Source organism: Anomaloglossus baeobatrachus, chromosome 4 (genome assembly GCF_048569485.1).
Source record: "Anomaloglossus baeobatrachus isolate aAnoBae1 chromosome 4, aAnoBae1.hap1, whole genome shotgun sequence".
Taxonomy (NCBI): domain Eukaryota; kingdom Metazoa; phylum Chordata; class Amphibia; order Anura; family Aromobatidae; genus Anomaloglossus; species Anomaloglossus baeobatrachus.
In genome coordinates this window covers 57,404,118-57,418,537 of record NC_134356.1, presented here as the reverse complement: position 1 = coordinate 57,418,537, position 14,420 = coordinate 57,404,118, and the positions used below count along the sequence as shown (strand labels likewise).

Genomic DNA, 14,420 nt, shown 5'->3' with positions numbered 1-14,420 from the left:
ATGGCCTGATCTTACTGTTAGGGCCAGGTGGAAGGACAGACCCAGGAGGTGGATCCACTGGGCCGAACTCCTTGATGATGGTAAGGGGTCCGGTAGCTGGAGCACTACAGGTAGCAGGGCAGTCCGTGCACAAGAGTATAATAGAGAAGTCCCTGGGACCACGGAGTCACTGATGGTAGTCCGGGTGACGGAGCTCAGGTTCGGAAGCCGAGATGATGTCAGGCGGAGTCCAGAACCGTTGGAGCGAGATGACGGGTCACCACAGGGGTCAGAGATGGTACGGACTGTCAGGATGGCAGATAGGCAGCGTTCGGGGTGCGGGATTCGGTAGGACCGGATGGCGAGGCAGGATCGGCTCTAGAAGAGAGATACTTAAGTATGGCAAAGAGACACAAGGAGACCTGACTCCTAGCTTGGGAAACACGAAGATCAGGCCCCGCCCACTTGGACATTCAACCCCTTTATACCCTGAACCTGTGTGCTTCATTTCCTGTCAATGGACGCTGGCCCTTTAAGAAAGGGTCAATGACCGCGCGCGCGCCCTAATGCGCATGCGCGCGGCCAGAAGCCAGAGCAGGAAGCTGGCAGGAGGAAGCAGCAGAGCCGGGCTGGGGCTGAGACGCCGACGGGCGCCGGGAGCGGGGACCAGGACGCCTAGGAAGCGCCGGCAATGGATGCTGGAGAGTGGGGAGCGGCGGAGACCGGACTGAAGAACCGGGGAGCGAGCCAGGGGAGCCGGGGAGCGTGACAGGTGAGCCGGGGAGCAGCGCAGGGGACCCGGGGAGCGTGACAGCACACAAGACTGTCATGGTTCTTTAACATATACTTCTACATAGAAACATTGACAGACACATATCCCTTTTTTCCCAATTATTCTATGCGCATTTCAAAAATTATGTTACTAATTTGAAGTACTTCTTGAAAAATACAGATTCCAATGTATTACATACTGTACATTTGACCATGGAACCGACAGACATTTATTATTAGCTCAGTAATTCAAATGTCACATGCTCTAGTTACGTGCAAGGAACACCATTCCAATACAGCAAGTAGTTTTACTTCACTCCAGAATTTGATTACATTTCTAATAACTCTAAAGAAGATATATATATATATATTCATAAAAGAAACGTTAAAGTAATAGTTCTCTGGCAATTGGTACCTGAGAAAATAATAATTATTATTAAACATGCTTTCGCGAGTAACCTTACACAATAAGATATATGTTACCTGATTGAGGACAGGAACAAATGTATAAATAAAAAGTTAATACTTCATTAATTTGCTTTACTGATAAATTCTGAGGGAAATAAAAGAATAAAATTATTATCATATTTATGATAAAAAAATGAAACACTTAGAATCAGTTACTTTCTCTTATTATTATTACATTTTAAATATTATTATTCATATACAGAGATCAAATTATTAATTTATAACATTAAACTATCATTTTACTAAATGAAAATATGACCTTGATTTACTGTCACTACTTTTAATATATATATATATATATATATATATATATATATATATATATATATATATATATGCAGAGATTCACTGTATATGAATAATCATATTTATCAAATAATAAAATTAATTTACCCAGAAATCCATTTTATTTAGCTGAAGACCAAGCCTAAATTTTTCTTCAAAAATTCGGTCTATTAGATTCATTTTCAACTTGTAGGAATCTCTGAAATTATCTTGTAATTCAAGTTTGTTCCTTAAATGAGAAAGAATGTCTCCCAGCTGTCGCTGGCTATCAAATTCTAACCCGGGGAGAGGATCTGCACAAGACACCTGTTTCTGTCTTTCAAAGCTTTTACTCATCATTTGTCTGGGAGCATCAATATCTGATCCTGTGACCAATCTCTTCACTGGAGACAAGGGAAACAAAGGTTTTTCCTGTGGAAAAAGATTTTTAGATGATAATAATTGGGATGGATTGTATGGTTTGTAACACGTATGCATTTTCCTGCGAATTTCATATATCCTGTCACAGAAATATCTGGATTTGGGAGACACTGTTGGCTTTTCATAGAGTCTCTCCCTCTTTCGTGTTGGTTTTTCAAGAATTAATTAATTTCTGTTTTGATTGACTTTGGTGATTTCTAACAAAATCGATAAATGTCGTACATTCGAATAGGGACTTTTTATTTAATGCCACCGCACAAGCTGCATTATCAAGGAAATTAAATTTCTTGATGAATAAATGTATCATTCCATCCAATCTGACATTTGGAATGACCGCCCTATACAAAAGTTCAAAAACGGACATAAATGAGAACGTACTCTCATTCTGTTCAATTTGTAATTCCTTCAACATCTCATAATTTGGATCAAATTCATTCCTTGCACAGAAGATGAGATTTTTCAGCCTTATGATATCGTTATCATTTGAACAATCAAATGTCTCATTGTCAGAAGACTTTTTTAATGCCAATTGTCTAAAGAAATGCTGAGGTATCCACATACGGAATAACTGATTCGTCTCACTATTAGTTAAATTTAACTTCTCAACGGAACTTTCAAATATCTCTGAATTTCTGTAAACATGTATTTTAGGATTATATGCGGGAATTAATTTGCATATGTCCAATAGATTCTTTCTAAGTTTAATTCCTAACTTAGTCTGTTCTATTTTTTTATACTGATCGTCGCCATTTTCTCTCTGCACGTGTCCTTCTCTGACAACTTTCTGCACGTCTCCCACTCTGGCTGCTCCCCCTTCTGGCTTCTCTACGTCATTTCCTGCTTCTTTCTCAGTATGCTGAAAGTCACCTTGATTACGTAGCACATGTCTGACGCCATTATCAAGATTCTGATTGGAATTACAGTCTAAATCTGACTTTTCATTTGCAACATTACAGTCAGAATTCACAATATTACTGACTGACATTCCAGGTTCTAAGCAGTCTTTGGATTTCTCTATCACTGACTTTCCTGACAATTCAGGTTGTCTATTTCCACCATTTTTACTTTTTCCTACGATTAACTTGTGAAATTCATAGACTAAATGACAGACATTTCTGATTTTCTGTTTCTCTCTATTAAAAGACCTTGCACATTCTATACGTGAATTCTCAAGTTCACACTCCTCATAAAAGCATAACCAAATCTCCTCCACATTAGAAATATCTGAATAAGTGAACTGAAGTTTACTTTGCTTAACATATGAAGAGATAAAATCCATTTTCTTACCTGAAATGATCAGATGATCTCATGGATGATCCTCTAAGGCTTGATTCACCTTGTTCAACACGTCCAATACTTCTTATGGACTGACTTTATCTTTCTTGCTCAAAGATACGTCAAAAGTTAACTTCTGTGCAGACTTTGCGTGCATCTGTTGCTGAGTGAGTACACCAGTGCCATCCGGCACCGCGCTGCGCTGTCTCTGCGACCCTGCACCTCGCCAACCATGCCTCCCCATCACCTCACCGGGCCCCGGGACCACCAACCCCTTCCCACGGAGGGGGAAAACAACATCCCAGCTGCTCCCTACCATCGCTCCCGGGATCCCCGTCACCAGCAGCGGTGGTGCCCAACCTCATCACAACCCGTGGGTGGCATCACGGACTATATCCCCAAACCAAACTACCCCCCCTTTCACTCACGGGCGAGGAGCGCCGCTTGAGTCCCCGGATCCGGCCCACTGCTCGAGCCACCGAGCAGCCGCAGCAGCGCCAGACCCGAGCGTTAGTGAGCGCAGCGCCCCGCCGCCCGCAACAACTTGGCGTCACGAACAGGATCTTACCGTTCTACCGGCTGGTAGAAGTGCGCCTTGTGTCCCACCGAAAAATTTCAGAATCCGCCATCTTGGACGCGAAGATTTTCCCGCTCGAGCGTCTTCTCGAGCAGTGGAGGCGCGAAGGCCAAAACCCCGCCCCTGAAGAGGAGGTGCCGAGAAAAGACCAAGGGGGGACGGGTGAAGAATGGCGGCATGTAACTAGCGCTGCGGAGTGCAGGGACGCCAGGACTCTGCCAAAACACGTTCCTGGACGCCAACGTGGAAGGATGTGTCGGAAGATCCAGGCCCAGGCTGATTCCCTGATGGAGCGGTGGATAGTCGAAGTGGAGGAACCGGCTGCAGCTGTGCGAGCACGCGAAGTGGAAGCAACCGTGGAGGAGTGGGTAAGCGACCCACGCCCCTATGTCCCCCAGGGACCGGCTGCTGCGGCTGAGGGACCCCGTCTGCCCCTGCCCTCTATATCGCCTCCCCCGCAGCCCATACCGGTTGCCGCTGCTCCCCTGCTCGGTCCGCTGCCACCAACACCGTCAGCGGAGTCCGTTCTACCAGCCTGCAAAGACCCGCCCGAAGAAGACGCGAGCAGTCAGCCCATCATCGCTCCGACACCCGTACGAGCCCCACATCGTGCCTGCGTCCAGAAAGTACCTCATCCCGACATGGACGCACCAGCGATCCCAGAGGAACCCGCGCTCCAGATGACAACAGCCTCGGCAGTCCGCCTGGCCAAGATGGAGGTGGCTGTCGACCGGAAGCCAGCCCAGCAGGTAAAGCTGGCCGCCCCCAGAATCCAGGCCTCGGCTGAGGCATTGCGGGGTTGCCGCTGCAAGGCAGCTGAGCAGGCCACGACACAGCGGGGTTCCCCAGTGCAGAAGGTGCCAGTCATAGCCGGCACTGGGAAGCTCCGGCTGGGCCCGACCCCCGCACAGAGTGAGACGGAGCGGGCAGGTGCTCTATACTGGGAGCGGCAGCAGCGCCAGCTGGGCCGGGAGATCGCTGCCCGAAAAAGGTGTAAAGCGGATGTGCATGCCCGCATGTATGTGGAGAAAGATCACCTGTAGCAAGCTACCATCAGGGTCCAGAGCAGTGCACCATGTGAAGGTGGCACTGGAGCCCCACGGTTGAGAATGGACTGTTGAGTAAGGCAGCGGCCCACCGTTGCACCGTTGTCCCTGTTGGGACCATCAGTATCGTTACCCTGTTTAAGTGAATGAATGAATCAAACTGTACAAATCACCTGATTGGCCGCCCGAGAAGAAGAGAACCGTCCCCGTTGGGACTGGAGTTGTCCCTGTTGTACCGTTAATCCCCACCGTGCATGAGGAACTGCTCATGGACAAGCCCGAGAACTTGCAGGGCACCCACGAACTTGTGGGATTGTAAATAAGTTGGGGGCATGTTTTCCAATGCCGCCTCCGGAGAGGCAGATTTGGAGGATGGGCCTGGAGGAAAGTGATGTCCCAGGCCCGCCACTACCATAACCGGTGGCGATCCTCCGGGGGTCAGGGGTCCCCCATGGACGTGGGGTCCCCTGAAGTGACAGCCGGGTGCGAGTCACCGTACCCGTTCCCGCTCGGGCAGCCTGGATCTGGACTGGGGTCAAGGGGTGCTGCCCACTTCTTAGGGGCAGCATCAGGGCAAGGTTGCTTGGGTGGGAGAGCGGAAGCCGTCCATCCGTTATTATTAAAAATGTATAAATATGTGTTTTGCAACGTTTAAGTGACATGCCACCTGTAAGGGAAGATTTGAAATGCATACTGTCTTGTTGTTCTTATATTTTTACAGTTGAAAAGAAAAATAAAACCGGTGATGGACGGGCAGCCTGCGGACTGTCTGCATTTAACCAAGGGGAAATGTGGCGCCCTGGACTTGCCAGGTCGTCACAGGTACTGCAACACACACCCCCACCCCGAGACAGGCACATCAGCCAGACACAAAATCCTTGTTGCCTCCCTCCAGGGGCTGATGTCCACACCAAGTTGGGTGGAGCCAGGTGGTTGGCCCCACCCACTGAGGAGTTCACAGTCCTGGAGGCGGGAAAAGGAAGAGAGATCAGTTAGGGAAGTGCAAGAGTGAGGAGTGAAGTAGTGGTGGAGGAGTAAACTGACCGTGTCCGGGTGTGTGGCCCGGGCACTAAGAGCAAGGTTGGCAGACGGTGGTGGCCATCTGCAGGAGAGGCGAATCAATGCGGGATCGGTGGCCCGCCGGTACCGAACCGGGGAGCAAAGTGAAGCCAGCACACACAGGCAGGGCCTGCGGACCCCGACCAGGCTTGGAGCCACCGTCAAAGGTCAAATCCGTTAGTGACCGGAACCCCAGGGGTTTGCTAGCAGCCAAGACCCGATAAAAGGCAACCGTCCGACCAGCAAAAGGGAATACAGCTACCGCCAAAGCTAGAATTCCAAAGGGCCAGAGCCTGCGGGCAAAAGGGCTCCTCCGGCACATATACGCTGGGGAGCGGGTTACCGGTGGGAAGCTATCGGAGCCGTATACACACAATGGTGCAGGGAAAGGCAGCCACCGCCAACTGTCCGGGAGAAGCCACAGCAGCCGGCTGCGGGACCCGTCTATTCAGCCGTTTGGTTTACCAGAGACTTTGCATCTGTGCATCTGTTGATGAGTGAGTACACCAGTGCCATCCGGCACCGCGCTGCGCTGTCCCTGCGACCCTGCACCTCGCCAACCCTGCCTCCCCATCACCTCACCGGGCCCCGGGACCACCAACCCCTACCCATGGAGGGGGAAAACAACATCCCAGCTGCTCCCTACCATCGCTCCCGGGATCCCCGTCACCAGCAGCGGTGGTGCCCAAGCTCATCACAACCCGTGGGTGGTGTCACGGACTACATCCCCAAACCAAACTACCCTCCCTTTCACTCATGGGCGAGGAGCACCGCTCGAGTCCCCGGATCTGGCCCACCGCTCGAGCCACCGAGCAGCCGCAGCAGCAGAGCCGGACCCGAGCGTTAGCGAGCGCAGCGCCCCGCCGCCCGCAACACAAGCACACTTTACCTTTTGTGTCCACCTATTTCCCCATCGATTTTTAAGCTTTTGAGCAGGGCCTTCATTCCTACTGTGACTGCTGAACTATGTGCTGCTTTGTTGTGTTTTTGTCTGTACAAGCCCCCACCTGATTTTAAAGTGCTGCGGAATATGTTGGTGCTATAAAAATAAACTGTATTATTATTGCCAGTCAGCAGTATTCAAACTGTGATTAACAAATGGAAAATCAGGGGCTCTCTAAAAACCAAGCCACAATCAGGTAGACCAACAAAAATTTCGGCCACAACTGCCAGGAAAATTATTTGGGATGCAAAGAAAAACCTACAAATAACATCACCTGAAATACAGGACTCACTGAAAACTAGCGGTGTGGCTGTTTCAAAACGCACAATAAGGAGGCACTTGAAGAAAAATTAGCTGCATAGTCAAATCGCCAGAAGAAAGCCATTACTGTGCAAATGCCAGAAAGTATCTCTCCGATGCCAAACAGCACAGAGACAAGCCTCCAAACTTCTGGAACAAGGTAATTTGGAATGATGAGACCACAATCAAACTATTGGCCACAACCATAAATGTTACATTTGGAGAGGTGTCAACAAGGCCTATGATGAAAGGAACGCCATTCCTACTGTAAAGCATGGAGGTGGATCGCTGGTGACGTGGGGATGTGTGAGCTACAAAGGCACAGGAAACTTGGTCAAAGTTGAAAGAAAGATGAATGCAGCATGTTATCAGCAAATACTGGAGACAAATTTGTACTCATCAGCCCGGAAGCTGCGCATGTGATGTACTTGGACATTCCAACATGACAACGATCCAAAACACAAGACCAAGTCGACCTCTCATTGGCTACAGCAGAACAAAGTGAAGGTTCTGGAGTGGCCATCTCAGTCTCCTGATCTCAATATCATTGAGCCACTCCGGGGAGAACTGAAGCGTGGAGTTCATGCAAGAACGCCCAGGAATTTACAGGAACTGGAGGCTTTTTGCCAAGAAGAATGGGAAGCTTTACCATCTGAGAAAATAAAGAGCCTCATCCTCATCAACCACAAAAGACTTCAAGCTGTCATTGATGTTAGAGGGGGCAAAACATGGTATTAAGAATTGTAACTTCTGTGCATGTTATCAGGCCAAAATCACCAGGCTATGTGAACTTTAGAGCACAACTGTATCTAATAATAAAAATTAAGTGCACAGCAATTAAAAAAATAAATCCTTGAAGTGCCAGTAAGTTTATGAATTCAAAGTAATATGTTATTCACAAGAGGAGGTTACCGTATACTGTATATACCAACTAGACAAGCAAGCATCTAAAACAAATAAAACTGTCAAACGGCATGAAGGTACTGGTCACAAAATAATATAGAAAAACAAAATTATCAGCTCACCAGCACTTCAAAGGTAGCAATAATAGGTTCTTGAGTGCAATGCGATGGTATGGGCTGGTTCCAAGGATAAGAGGATAATTCTAGTGTCCGCAAGGCACCTGCATGGGCTTGAAATGTGTAGGCCAATTGGTTCTTTTAATGTTTTATCTTTGAATATTTTTCAATTGCGATTGCTAGAATTATTTTCTTTACTCTGATTACAAGAGGGTAATTAGGAAAAGAAGCATGCAGGTTATATATCGATTCAGTGTTGTGTGTATAAATATCGCTATACAGGATAAATTACCTATACAACATTATATGGATATATACCATGTAGATAGAGAAGAATTGTCACAGATGTTTCACGGACTGTCACGGAGGTGTTATGGCCAGCTATCAATCCAGTGGCAGTGAGTGTTAGAAAATCCCAGAGATTGGCAGCACATGTTGCCGTCTGACAGTTCCTGGTTTCTGCAGCAGGAAACTGTCAGTTTTTCCACTCAGTTGCCAGCCTCTGACTTCCTTTATAAACCTCACCCTGGGGTGGTTAGGGTGCAGTTTATAGTTGTTCCTGGCTGTGGTATTCAGTGGTCATCTCCTCTTGTTGTTCCAGAGACTTCTGTGGTAGCTGCTCCTAAGATAATTATTTGACTTTTGCTATCTACCTGGGTTCAGGTGGTAGCATTTGTGTTTCACTTATATTGTTTCATTTTGTATTCCTTACCGTTAGTGGTGTTGACAAGCGCTCGTACCCATCATCCTTGCTTAGGGCCCAGATCAGGGTTTGCCTAGGGTGAGGTATCCTGCTTGGCAGCAGCTGCGGAACCTGTATAGGGCTGGTGAGGGCAGTGAGGGTAATCTGCAGATTGTTGTCAGGGGTCACCACTTCCCCCTTTCCCTAGAAATAAGGCATTCCTTTCCCCTTCCCTTTGTATTGTACTATACGGCAGGGTATAGCTTCTATCTCCGGCCTTGACAAGAATCTGAAGAGACACCCAGTTGGACTGCAAGTAGAGATTTCACATACAGCGCTTCAAAAACAACAAATGGTAATATCTCTGCAATGAAGCGACGCAATTCAAAACAGAAAACAGAATTAGGGGAGCTCAGACAGATGTGTTTTTTTTATTCTACAGGATATTGAACTCAATTCTTTGTGCAAGTGACAGATCCTCTTTAAACATTGACCTTATGCATTTCAATGAATGGGCCAGGCCGCTCAGGCATCGTTCTACTTTGCCAAGGAGCCTCCGTGTGCTGACATGGCTTCGGGAGGGGCGCACGACACTTATTTGCTGCTCCGGGGCAATGTTCATCAATCCTGTTGCCAGTCGTCGATGCCTTCAGGTAGTAAGACACACAACACCAGATTTCACTTAGTCATCCAGTTTTTTTGTTTAGTTTTATTCTTCACACCATTATGGCAGACATGGCCTTCCTTTCTCTGTGGGGTACTACTCTTCGTTCTGTCTCCCATTATCTTGGACCTTGTCCTCCGGGGTCTGTTTGTGCCTCTTTCCCCCAATACCACACACCTTTCTCCGCTTCGGGGTCCCTATGGCTTCTCTAGACATACGACTTTCTAAGTCTACCAGGTTGAGCCATTGGCTCGGGACCTCCAGAGGTTTCCTTGGGGTTTCCTGACTGGCCCTAGCACCGAGGCCACGTCCTCTCACTTTGAACCACTTCTTTAACTCCCTTTCTCTGGAGCTCCCTGTCCTCACCATACGCCCTGCCATCTGTCACTCCTCCCTTTTACTACATTAACCCTATCTTATCTAACATTTCTTCTAAAACTCGCTTCACCGCTTCCTAAACCGACCACACTTTTACAACAGTGGGGAACCGCATTCATCAAGGTCAAGGTTTCTGTCATTACGACAATTTCAATGCTGATGCCCTTTGTTCCTAGAATAAGTGAATTTTCAAATCTAAAATATCCACTTACGTATAATGTTTGGGAATTTACATGTTATAATTAGTTTATATGAGCAGTAAATTGAAATTACACATAACGTTGATTAGAATTTCTAATATAAGAGCTAGTAGGAACATCAACATCAAATAATGGAGATTCGTGTTCAACGATGACCTCAATAAGAAGGATTACAATTTTGAATTCCTAAAGGGCTGAAAGTGAAACTTTATGCAACACATATTCAGGTTTTATATATTTCTTACGGTATATATACAGTATATATATATATATATATATATATATATATTGTATGTGTATGTGTGTGTGTATATATATATATATATGTGTATATATATATATATATATATATATATATATATATATATATATATACATATACACACACGTGTATATATATGTGTAACCAAAGAAGATGGCTCCAGGCTCGATCCTCCTTATGGGCCCCCTCGTTGTTGCTGAGGCTCAGACTCTAGTTGGTTGATGTGGGACTTGTGGTTCCCCTCACCAGCAGGTTTAACAGATCAATAAATGGACGTCTACTCTAGGGACCTGTTCCTCGTGCGTGCCTAGTCACCAGAAGTCTCCGTACTCGACCAGCTGACTTGTTCAGCGTCTTTCTGACCAACTTGCTGGTAACCGTTCTTCCCCGCTAATGGCTACTACATGTGCAGGGTCTGACTAGCGTGTCAGCGCGCGTCTCTCCGCCAGCAACCCTCTTTTTGCACCTACTGCTACCAGACTGGCTAGCTCTTCCTACTTTCCTGGCAGCAGCTGCAACCTTAGCTTCCAGCCCCTCCCCTACACCCCTAGATGAGATGTGGAGGAAAACCCCCTCTTGGGCCTGCCCAAGGGTCCCCTCTAAGGTGTGGGAGACCTGGTTGCTATGTGTCTGTGCGTGCACACCCTATTCCGGCCTTTGGAATTACCTGAAAGCACTGTCCCAGCATGGGTGCAGCACTCAGTGGCGCCTGACCAGGTCAGGGGCGCCACATGTACGTGTGTATATAATATATATATATATATATATATATATATATATATATATATATATATATATATACAGTTAGGTCCAGAAATATTTGGACAGTGACACAATTTTCGCGAGTTGGGCTCTGCATGCCACCACATTGGATTTGAAATGAAACCTCTACAACAGAATTCAAGTGCAGATTGTAACGTTTAATTTGAAGGTTTGAACAAAAATATCTGATAGAAATTGTAGGAATTGTACACATTTCTTTACAAACACTCCACATTTTAGGAGGTCAAAAGTAATTGGACAAATAAACCAAACCCAAACAAAATATTTTTATTTTCAATATTTTGTTGCGAATCCTTTGGAGGCAATCACTGCCTTAAGTCTGGAACCCATGGACATCACCAAACGCTGGGTTTCCTCCTTCTTAATGCTTTGCCAGGCCTTTACAGCCGCAGCCTTCAGGTCTTGCTTGTTTGTGGGTCTTTCCGTCTTAAGTCTGGATTTGAGCAAGTGAAATGCATGCTCAATTGGGTTAAGATCTGGTGATTGACTTGGCCATTGCAGAATGTTCCACTTTTTTGCACTCATGAACTCCTGGGTAGCTTTGGCTGTATGCTTGGGGTCATTGTCCATCTGTACTATGAAGCGCCGTCCGATCAACTTTGCGGCATTTGGCTGAATCTGGGCTGAAAGTATATCCCGGTACACTTCAGAATTCATCCGGCTACTCTTGTCTGCTGTTATGTCATCAATAAACACAAGTGACCCAGTGCCATTGAAAGCCATGCATGCCCATGCCATCACGTTGCCTCCACCATGTTTTACAGAGGATGTGGTGTGCCTTGGATCATGTGCCGTTCCCTTTCTTCTCCAAACTTTTTTCTTCCCATCATTCTGGTACAGGTTGATCTTGGTCTCATCTGTTCATTGAATACTTTTCCAGAACTGAGCTGGCTTCATGAGGTGTTTTTCAGCAAATTTAACTCTGGCCTGTCTATTTTTGGAATTGATGAATGGTTTGCATCTAGATGTGAACCCTTTGTATTTACTTTTATGGAGTCTTCTCTTTACTGTTGACTTAGAGACAGATACACCTACTTCACTGAGAGTGTTCTGGACTTCAGTTGATGTTGTGAACGGGTTCTTCTTCACCAAAGAAAGTATGCGGCGATCATCCACCACTGTTGTCATCCGTGGACGCCCAGGCCTTTTTGAGTTCCCAAGCTCACCAGTCAAATCCTTTTTTCTCAGAATGTACCGACTGTTGATTGTGCTACTCCAAGCATGTCTGCTATCTCTCTGATGGATTTTTTCTTTTTTTTCAGCCTCAGGATGTTCTGCTTCACCTCAACTGAGAGTTCCTTAGACCGCATGTTGTCTGGTCACAGCAACAGCTTCCAAATGCAAAACCACACACCTGTAATCAACCCCAGACCTTTTAACTACTTCATTGATTACAGGTTAACGAGGGAGACGCCTTCAGAGTTAATTGCAGCCCTTAGAGTCCCTTGTCCAATTACTTTTGGTCTCTTGAAAAAGAGGAGGCTATGCATTACAGAGCTATGATTCCTAAACCCTTTCTCCGATTTGGATGTGAAAACTCTCATATTGCAGCTTGGAGTGTGCACTTTCAGCCCACATTATATATATAATTGTATTTCTGAACATGTTTTTGTAAACAGCTAAAATAACAAAACTTGTGTCACTGTCCAAATATTTCTGGACCTAACTGTATATATATATATATATATATATATACAGTCATATGAAAAAGTTTGGGCACCCCTATTAATGTTAACCTTTTTTCTTTATAACAATTTGGGTTTTTGCAACAGCTATTTCAGTTTCATATATCTAATAACTGATGGATTGAGTAATATTTCTGGATCGAAATGAGGTTTATTGTACTAACAGAAAATGTGCAATCCGCATTTAAGCAAAATTTGACCGGTGCAAAAGTATGGGCACCCTTATCAATTTCTTGATTTGAACACTCCTAACTACTTTTTACTGACTTACTAAAGCACTAAATTGGTTTTGTAACCTCATTGAGCTTTGAACTTCATAGGCAGGTGTATCCAATCATGAGAAAAGGTATTTAAGGTGGCCACTTGCAAGTTATTCTCCTATTTGAATCTCCTATGAATCATGGGCTCCTCAAAACAACCCTCAAATGATCTGAAAAGAAAGATTATTCAACATAGTTGTTCAGGGGAAGGATACAAAAAGTTGTCTCAGAGATTTAAACTGTCAGTTTCCACTGTGAGGAACATAGTAAGGAAATGGAAGAACACAGGTACAGTTCTTGTTAAGCCCAGAAGTGGCAGGCCAAGAAAAATATCAGAAAGGCAGAGAAGAAGAATGGTGAGAACAGTCAAGGACAATCCACAGACCACCTCCAAAGACCTGCAGCATCATCTTGCTGCAGATGGTGTCAATGTGCATCGGTCAACAATACAGCGCACTTTGCACAAGGAGAAGCTGTATGGGAGAGTGATGCGAAAGAAGCCGTTTCTGCAAGCACGCCACAAACAGAGTCGCCTGAGGTATGCAAAAGCACATTTGGACAAGCATTTACATTTTGGAAGAAGGTCCTGTAGACTGATGAAACAAAGATTGAGTTGTTTGGTCATACAAAAAGGCGTTATGCATGGAGGCAAAAAAACATGGCATTCCAAAAAAGCACTTGCTACCCACAGTAAAATTTGGTGGAGGTTCCATCATGCTTTGGGGCTGTGTGGCCAATGCCAGCACCACGAATCTTGTTAAAGTTGAGGGTCGCATGAATTCAACTCAGTATCAGCAGATTCTTGACAATAATGTGCAAGAATCAGTGACGAAGTTGAAGTTACGCAGAGGATGGATATTTCAGCAAGACAATGATCCAAAACACCGCTCCAAATCTACTCAGGCATTCATGCAGAGGAACAATTACAATGTTCTGGAATGACCATCCCAGTCCCCAGACCTGATTATCATTGAAAATCTGTGGGATGATTTGAAGCGACTGTCCATGCTCGGCGACCATCAAACTTAACTGAACTGGAATTGTTTTGTAAACAGGAATGGTCAAATATACCTTCATCCAGGATCCAGGAACTCCTTAAAAGCTACAGGAAGCGACTAGAGGCTGTTATTTTTGCAAAAGGAGGATCTACAAAATATTAATGTCACTTATATGTTGAGGTGCCCATACTTTTGCACCGGTCAAATTTTGTTTAAATGCGGATTGCACATTTTCTGTTAGTACAATAAACCTCATTTCAATCCAGAAATATTACTGAGTCCATCAGTTATTAGATATATGAAACTGAAATAGCTGTTGCAAAAACCCAAATTGTTATAAAGAAAAAAGGTTAACATTAATAGGGG

At 45.5% G+C, this 14,420-nt stretch overlaps 1 protein-coding gene across 2 annotated transcripts in view; it reads left to right on the top strand.

The window, feature by feature from the left end:
- SLC6A7 (solute carrier family 6 member 7) overlaps positions 1–14,420 on the top strand; it is a 192,829-nt gene that overhangs the window by 146,915 nt on the left and 31,494 nt on the right. The gene's annotated exons all lie outside the window — the stretch shown is intronic.